This window comes from Temnothorax nylanderi, unplaced genomic scaffold (genome assembly GCF_030848795.1).
Source record: "Temnothorax nylanderi isolate EJ_2023f unplaced genomic scaffold, tnyl_v1.0 TNYL_tig1400_pilon, whole genome shotgun sequence".
NCBI lineage: Eukaryota > Metazoa > Arthropoda > Insecta > Hymenoptera > Formicidae > Temnothorax > Temnothorax nylanderi.
Window position 1 is genome coordinate 7,930 of NW_027250462.1, and position 7,490 is coordinate 15,419.

General features: G+C 43.8%; 1 pseudogene; it reads right to left on the reverse strand.

The window, feature by feature from the left end:
• Positions 1-4,653: 4,653 nt before the first annotated feature.
• Positions 4,654-6,834, reverse strand: LOC139787297 (UBX domain-containing protein 7-like; annotated as a pseudogene).
• Between the last annotated feature and the right edge of the window lie 656 nt (positions 6,835-7,490).

Sequence of the window (7,490 nt, forward strand, 5' to 3'; positions counted from 1 at the left end):
CGGCTTTCTTCCACCGCGCGCCCGCAGGTCCGAACGAAGGTAGAGCGCCTCCGGCCCTCTCTGTCTTCGCCGAGTGATTCTCGTTAGACGACCGGCGTCCCTACATCACGCCCCGCTAGTCAGGACGAAGGTAGAGAGCCTTCGGCCTACTCTATCTTCACCCGAGCGCTTCTCGATACCCGACCGGCTTCCCTGCACACGGAGTTACCCGAACGGGGGCAGAACGCGTCTCTGCCTCCACCGAGCGCTTCTCACCGGGTACTCCTACCACCTAACGCGCCGAATTGCAGCGATCTCGCCGCCGTATCCGCGCCCGCGCGCCCCGCGCCTTACTTCGCGCCACCCGTCACACCCCGATCGCCCGACTCGATCGCCATCCGCGTGCATTCCCGCGCGCACCGCGTGCGCCCCGGCTCTGCGTCCTGCGCTCGCCGCACCATTGTACGTACCGCGACTGTTACACTGTGTTCTCAATCCATTGTAAACCTCGCGACCGTGCATCATAGAATAAACTCTGCCACGTTATTGTTAACCACGATACACTTCATTTTTGCCGAACCTCACCGCGCGTCCGTTCCTCCGCACCTCCTTCGAACCCAGCCCAGCCGCGAGCTAGATCCGCGTTTCGAACACAGGTTGTTTTAAGTTTATGCATAACTTTTTCGCTTTCACCTCTTTCATTCTGTCCGAACACGATAGTTGTAGAAATTCCGGGCATCTATAAACTTGGTGAGTCTTATTGCAAATTGCACAGTTCTCTTGAGAGGTGGTCGCTAAAGCTATCTTCTTTTCTTGTTTCTTTTGTAACGAAGCCTTCGATGTATCTTGCTTTCCTTTGTTTTTATCGATTATCTCCAGCGTTCGGCATCGCTCACTCAGAAATGTCAAAAACTCTTCCAGCGTTGGTCTGTTTTCTTTATCTCTGTTAGTCTCTTCTTCCCAAGTCCTCTGGGTGTTGAAATCCATCTTGTTTTTCAATAAATGTATGAGAAGCGCGTTCCATTGATCTACTGGAAGCTCAAGTGTTTGTAGAGCTTTCAAATGTGTTCTGACGTGAACGACCAACTGTCTCCATGTAGCTGGTTTGTCTTTCGATATGACTGGAAAATCAAGCAACTGATTTAAATGCGTGTTAATAAGAAGCTTCTTGTTCTCATAATTTTGCACTAATAAATTCCATGCATTTCCATAATTTGCTGCAGTCGTTGCCAAGCCTCCGATGACATGCAACGCCTCGTCGGTTAAGGAACTTCGTAGGTATTGGAATTTCTGGATTTCTGTCAGTGCGGCGTTGTCGTGAATTAATGATTTGAATGCATCCTTGAATAGGAGCCATTCATTATAGTTGCCGCTGAATTCCGGAAGTTTCAATATCGGGAGTTTTACGTCCAAACGTCGATCGCCTTGTCTCAGTTGATTTCCGTTTCTGCGGTAATTTTCTGCTTGTGCTGCATTAGCCTCTGCTTGATTAGCGGCCTGCGTTTCCGCCAATGCTCTGTCAATCACAGTTTGAAGCTTCGTTGCCGTTCGAAATAAATATCCTCGAAGACTTGCCGCTCCGCTTCTTGTTCCGCGCAAGCCCTATCTTCCTCTTCGACTTCGTTTAATTTCACTTCGTCGATCTTCGCTTGTACTTCTTGGAATGCTTCCCAAAGATCTTCGATTCTTTTTGACTTGACTTTTGCTTCGGATACTGATGTGTCTTCACCGGTGCTATTGTTGATTCGAGTCACCAGACCCTTTATGGTCGCTCGACTTTGCTTCAACTTCCTTATATCTGTCATTTGTCCTCCTGAAATGATTCGAGGTGTGCCAATTACTCGATGTGTATGCACTGTACGTCTTTGAACACCTGCGCCGTGTACTCTTACGAACGCTCGCGACGTGAATCTCGACGTGAATCTCGGCGTGAAACTCGTGTGTGCGAGCTACGATATACGATATGAGTTATGTCCCCGAGCTCTCGTGACGTGTGCTTTTACGCGTTCGCGACGTGCGGACTCGGCGTGTGCGAGCCACGAGAATGCGATACGAAGTGTCTCTGTTCACCCGCGACGTGAACCTTGCGTACACTCGCGACGTGCGGACTCGACGTGTGCGAGCCACTAGAATGCGATATGAATGTCTCTGTGCACCCGCGACGCGAACCTTGCGTACACTCGCGACGTGCGGACTCGACGTGTGCGAGCCTCTAGAATGCGATATGAATGTCTCTGTGCACCCGCGACGCGAACCTTGCGTACACTCGCGACGTGCGGACTCGACGTGTGCGAGCCACGAGAATGCGATATGAATGTCTCTGTGCACCCGCGACGCGAACCTTGCGTACACTCGCGACGTGCGGACTCGACGTGTGCGAGCCACGAGAATGCGATATGAATGTCTCTGTGCACCCGCGACGCGAACCTTGCGTACACTCGCGACGTGCGGACTCGACGTGTGCGAGCCACGAGAATGCTAGTGACACGATTTGTCACTAGACTTGCAATTAATCGATTTGATCGAGACTCGACGTGTGCGAGTCACGAAATGCGATTCGAGGTGTGTCCTCGTACACCCGCGACGTGTACTTTTTACACTCGCGGCGTGCAAGCTCGATTTGCGCGATCTGATCGAGACCCGCCTTGTGCGAGTCCCGAAATGCTTGCTTTTCGGTTCGCGAGAAGAATGCCACGCGCGGTCACTACTACGCGCACTACTTTCTCACGATCACTCGACTTTGTTATGGGCGCAGCCGCGATCTCGTACGCGCGTTATTCTGCCCCTCACGAATCTCGTTTCCGCTTCAGGCACAGACTTTGCACTACGCCCCGCACTATTGTTTGTCTCTTTAACCGCGAGCTCTCTTTCGTAACTACGCCTGTAATACAATGTCTTCGTTTGCCGCCATCTTGCCTTGTTGCGTTGCGGCGTGCTTGTTCACTTTTCCTCGCGATTTTTGATCACTTTCGCGATTCCCGGTCTAGTCTCTGCTACAACCCATCTCGCATGGGTTTTTGCCACTTGGTTGGGCGCCAATGTTTTATGTTGGGGATAAAGCACACGAAATTTTTACGATTTTTCCAGGAGCTTTATTTCGTCACTTCTCCCTGTACGCCATATTGTTCACAACTAACAACTTGCGCCGCTCGCGCTGTAAACGTAAACTAACGAACTCTCTCGAGTAAGATCGAAGGATCGTCTACAGTATGTTTTCTATCGCGCTACAATTAAAAATGTATTAATATACCGGTTATAACAATAGCGGCATCGGGGGGAAGCCTAGTGGTTTCTTATTGTCGGCGCTGAATTGCGGGTTGAACATATTTGTAGAATGATGAGCTCGCCCACGTGTATGCTCGCACATACGAAATATTCGCCTTTTTTGTGCGCTTGATGTTACCGGAAGCAGCGACGGTAAAAATAAACGCGGCAAAAAGGGTTACAAAGTGAGCACACCTCTCTCTTTCTCCCGTTCATAAAAGGGAAATAATGATATAGAACGCACGGTCGGTCATTCGTTTCCACGAAAACAGTCAGTTTTCCCGCACTATTATGCGATAAACGTTGCGCTGACGCCGAGCACGATAATAAAAAATAAAAAAATATAAAAATAAAAGGACATTGCGGTAACACATACATAGCATTGGATAACGCCCAGTTTAATGCTTGTTACTTCGAGTGTCATACGTGATAGAGAGAATTGCTATAGAATAATAGATTAGGTACTGCCTGTTTTATGTCACATACGATTTCCTTATAGAATATTGCAGTGTTCTCGAACTTTAAATCACATAGTGATTTGAGTACATATGAAGTACATATTTAAAACTAGCGAAAATAATCGTTTTCTTAAAAGGATTGCACATAAGTAAACAAAAAAGAAATAGGAAAGTATGCATTTTTTACATGTCGTGTATCTAATGACGCTTATTTAGAACAAAGGATAGAAAATGTATTATAGTCACACGACTTGTTGGAAAGATTTAAAAATCTGAGTCCTCACTCGTAAGTTATCATTTGCACAGAAAAATGTACTTACAAATTAAGCGTGATTTAAAATTCGAGAACAACTGCAATCGTTCAACATCTCGTGAATACATTTTCAATTGAATAATACATTAAGACAAACAATTTTTACAGTGCGAACATGCAATTATCTTGTAAGTTATGTCAGACAGTAATCTCGATATTTCGGATAGAAGATAATTAAAATAGACATTATAAATTTTGTTAGAATGCATCTCGCGTTTAGAAAAGTAAACAAATAAGCTGCTCTTCCAGACACAACGTTTTAAATGCTCCGATAATCTAAATGTGAGTAATTCTAAATGTAAGTATATCAGCTCGTTGTGCATTAGCTGAAAAACGTAAGACGAAAGAAAATAGGCGTTCAACGGTCACTGTAAAATTGATTGCGTGTGACATACACTTAACTAAAGGTTCTTATTTCCTAATATGAAACTTTCCTTACAAGAATAACACCTATCCGAAATAATACTTAATATTTTGCTAACGCGATTATCTACATATAACACTAAAATTAAAGATTTTTGGTTTCTTTTTGCATTACGCTAAACCATATTTCAAAATGTAAAATTTAATACTAAAACTTTCTCTAATTTTATTTGATCAGCTATATTATTTCGTTTTGGCGGCGTTTTTCGTAGGAAAACTATTCCACTCCTTGGAAGAGTCAGATGTAACTTGTTAACTTTCGGGAGATGCATGTGTGCTTAATGCATCATTTAAATCAAATATCAGACTGTCCACGGTAATATTTTTGTAAGTTTCATACATTCTCCCGTTCTAGGATCTACAATCACCAAATAAGGATATGCCATCACTTTGTAAAAATCTATATAACGTTTCCCGTCCGAAGTGTTAGACAAGACCTAAAATTAAAAGCAACAAATGTAACTCGATGAATCAGAACGTCAACTATAGAAAGTGACATGATATTCAGGTGACATGACATACTTGCCACAAGATAAAGTGATCCTTCACAATTTCTTGGATATGCTCGTTGGACCACACGTCTCTATTGAGAATCTGACAACAAAATTCCTGTGGATCCTGAACATTGACGAGCAGCCAACGATTTAAAGTTTTTGCGTGGTCCCATGCTTCCATGAAGGAGCCTAAGAAGAAAATATCGTATGGTGGTCTAAATAGATCTTCCAGTCGCTTCGTTTTCTTTTGAGATATATGCTTTGTGCCAGTTACTCTGCGAGTCATCTCTTCCTCTTGTCGTCCTACATTAATTACCAGCATGTAATAATATAATAATAACTTATTAACTTCAACTTACATGCCAAGAAGTAGATTTGAAGAAACTTGGTTTAAAAACTTAACATCCTCATACCATCCATTGCAACCATCCCACTTAATACACCTATTCTTAATTGTCCAGTACGTATACATATTCTAATTGATATAAGTTCTAGGACAAAATGCGTACGGGTTTCTGCCGCAAAATCACGGAATCTGTCATACACGTTGTTCGACAATTGTGGCAATGAACAATATCGGCTCCGGAGCACTAGCGTCTCACGCGTGGGTAATATAGGAGCCCTCACGGGCGGCTCGGATCCGCGTTCTCGGTCTCCGGCGGTCTGCCACCCTCGAACATCAGGCTAATTGCCATCTCCACGTTTCCATCGGCCAACGTCAGGTACTGCTGGGCCGTCGCCTCACTCTCGCCTAACCAGAGACACAAACATGAAAAACGCGGGTACGTCGGAACAGCATAAGTGCCTACATTTACACCCTCGGCATTGTCGCGATTCACACCACGGACTCGAAGAAAAGCACTGTGCACTCGTATTCGCGATGCTGTCTGAGTCGCGCTATTAACCTGAACGATAATTCTCGCGCTGACGCACGGACGATGTAACACTTACCCGTCACCTCTCGATCACTTGGATGATTGGGCGGCGATACCGCGCAAGATAAATGCCGATCGTTGACTTTGAACACTGAAGGAAAATAACTCGTGTCGCGATCACTCGTTGTTAACGTGCACATTGACAAGATGTCCGACCGCCGACGTCCGACTTCGTGTTCGTAGCTTCGTGCGCTTCGTGCCCGATCGACTCTCATCGGGGCGACTTCAGCTCGCCTATGCGCGCGCATCAACACGCCGCCTTCGACTTAGCCGATTCGGCGTCGTCGGTGAAAGCAACACGCCGCGAGCGGATTTTATCTTCTGATCCGTATTAATTTATATATTCTGAGTAGTATATACGAGAAATTTACGAAAATAATATACTACTGTGGATATTACAATTACATCCTGAAAATTTACAAAAAATAATGTATACATATATCCTAAAGGATATATATCCTTCAGAAGATCTCGTAAGATATCTTATGCAAAGCCAACGGATATGGCAGAATATTTAGATATCGTGAGATCATAATAGGATATCTCACGATATCCTATTGGAATATCCCGGGATCACCTGCTGTGATATCTGTGGGATCGTATTTGGAAATCTGGACCAATTTGGGATATCCTCAGGATACAGTGTGCTGTGTGGGACAGATATACTATGGACGTCCATAAAATGTCCAAAAGACGTTAAACGGATGGCCTATGGACATCCTCAATATCCTTAAAGGACGTCTTATGGATGTCTATCGGATATCCGTGTGCTGTCTGGGATGCTATGTCTGGTCTTGTTTTGGATGATGCATAGAGTAACTCCCTACCATTTCTCTGTATGGATAACACATATTATTAGGTAGTGTTTTACTATTGTCACCAGGCAGTAATGGTACTTTAACGGTCTTAGCATTGTCCATACCACTCTGCTGCAATATCCTCTTGATATAATTTCTTTGTGTCAGCATCATGTAATCTTCAGTATTAACATTTCATGTCCCACATATACCTTAGGGTTTCTTGATATTTTAATTTTAACTCTTTAGCTAATTCTTTCAAGAACTCATTTATTTCTTCAATATTGCTTCCAATAATTACACCATCATCCACATAAATTCTTAGTATCAAGTCACTATCCAATTTCTTAAAAAGACATTGTTCACTATTCAAGGCTTGAATCCCATCTTCTTTAGAAAATCCGTAATATGATGTTCATCTCAACGGCGCCTGTTTAAGGCCGTAGAGTGCCTTCTTCAATTTCAAGATTTTATTTTTATAATTATACCGTTCTGGTGGGTACATAAAGATTTCGTCCTCCAAATCTCCATAGAGAAATGCAGTCGTAACATCAAAAATCACTATCTTGAGATTGTTGGCAGTTGCTATGGCAAAGACGCTTCTTAATGCACTTTGTCCTATTACAGGACTATACGTTTCTTGATAATCTATATCCTTTTTTTGCTCACAGCCTTTAACCACCAATCTAGCTTTATATTTTCCATTTGGTTTGACTCTGAACACCCATTTACTATGCAGTGGTTTTCCTCTTTTAATATGTTCTTCATCTACCACTTCCCATACTTTGTTTTCTTTAAGATTTCTTTCTTCATTATAGCCTCCATCC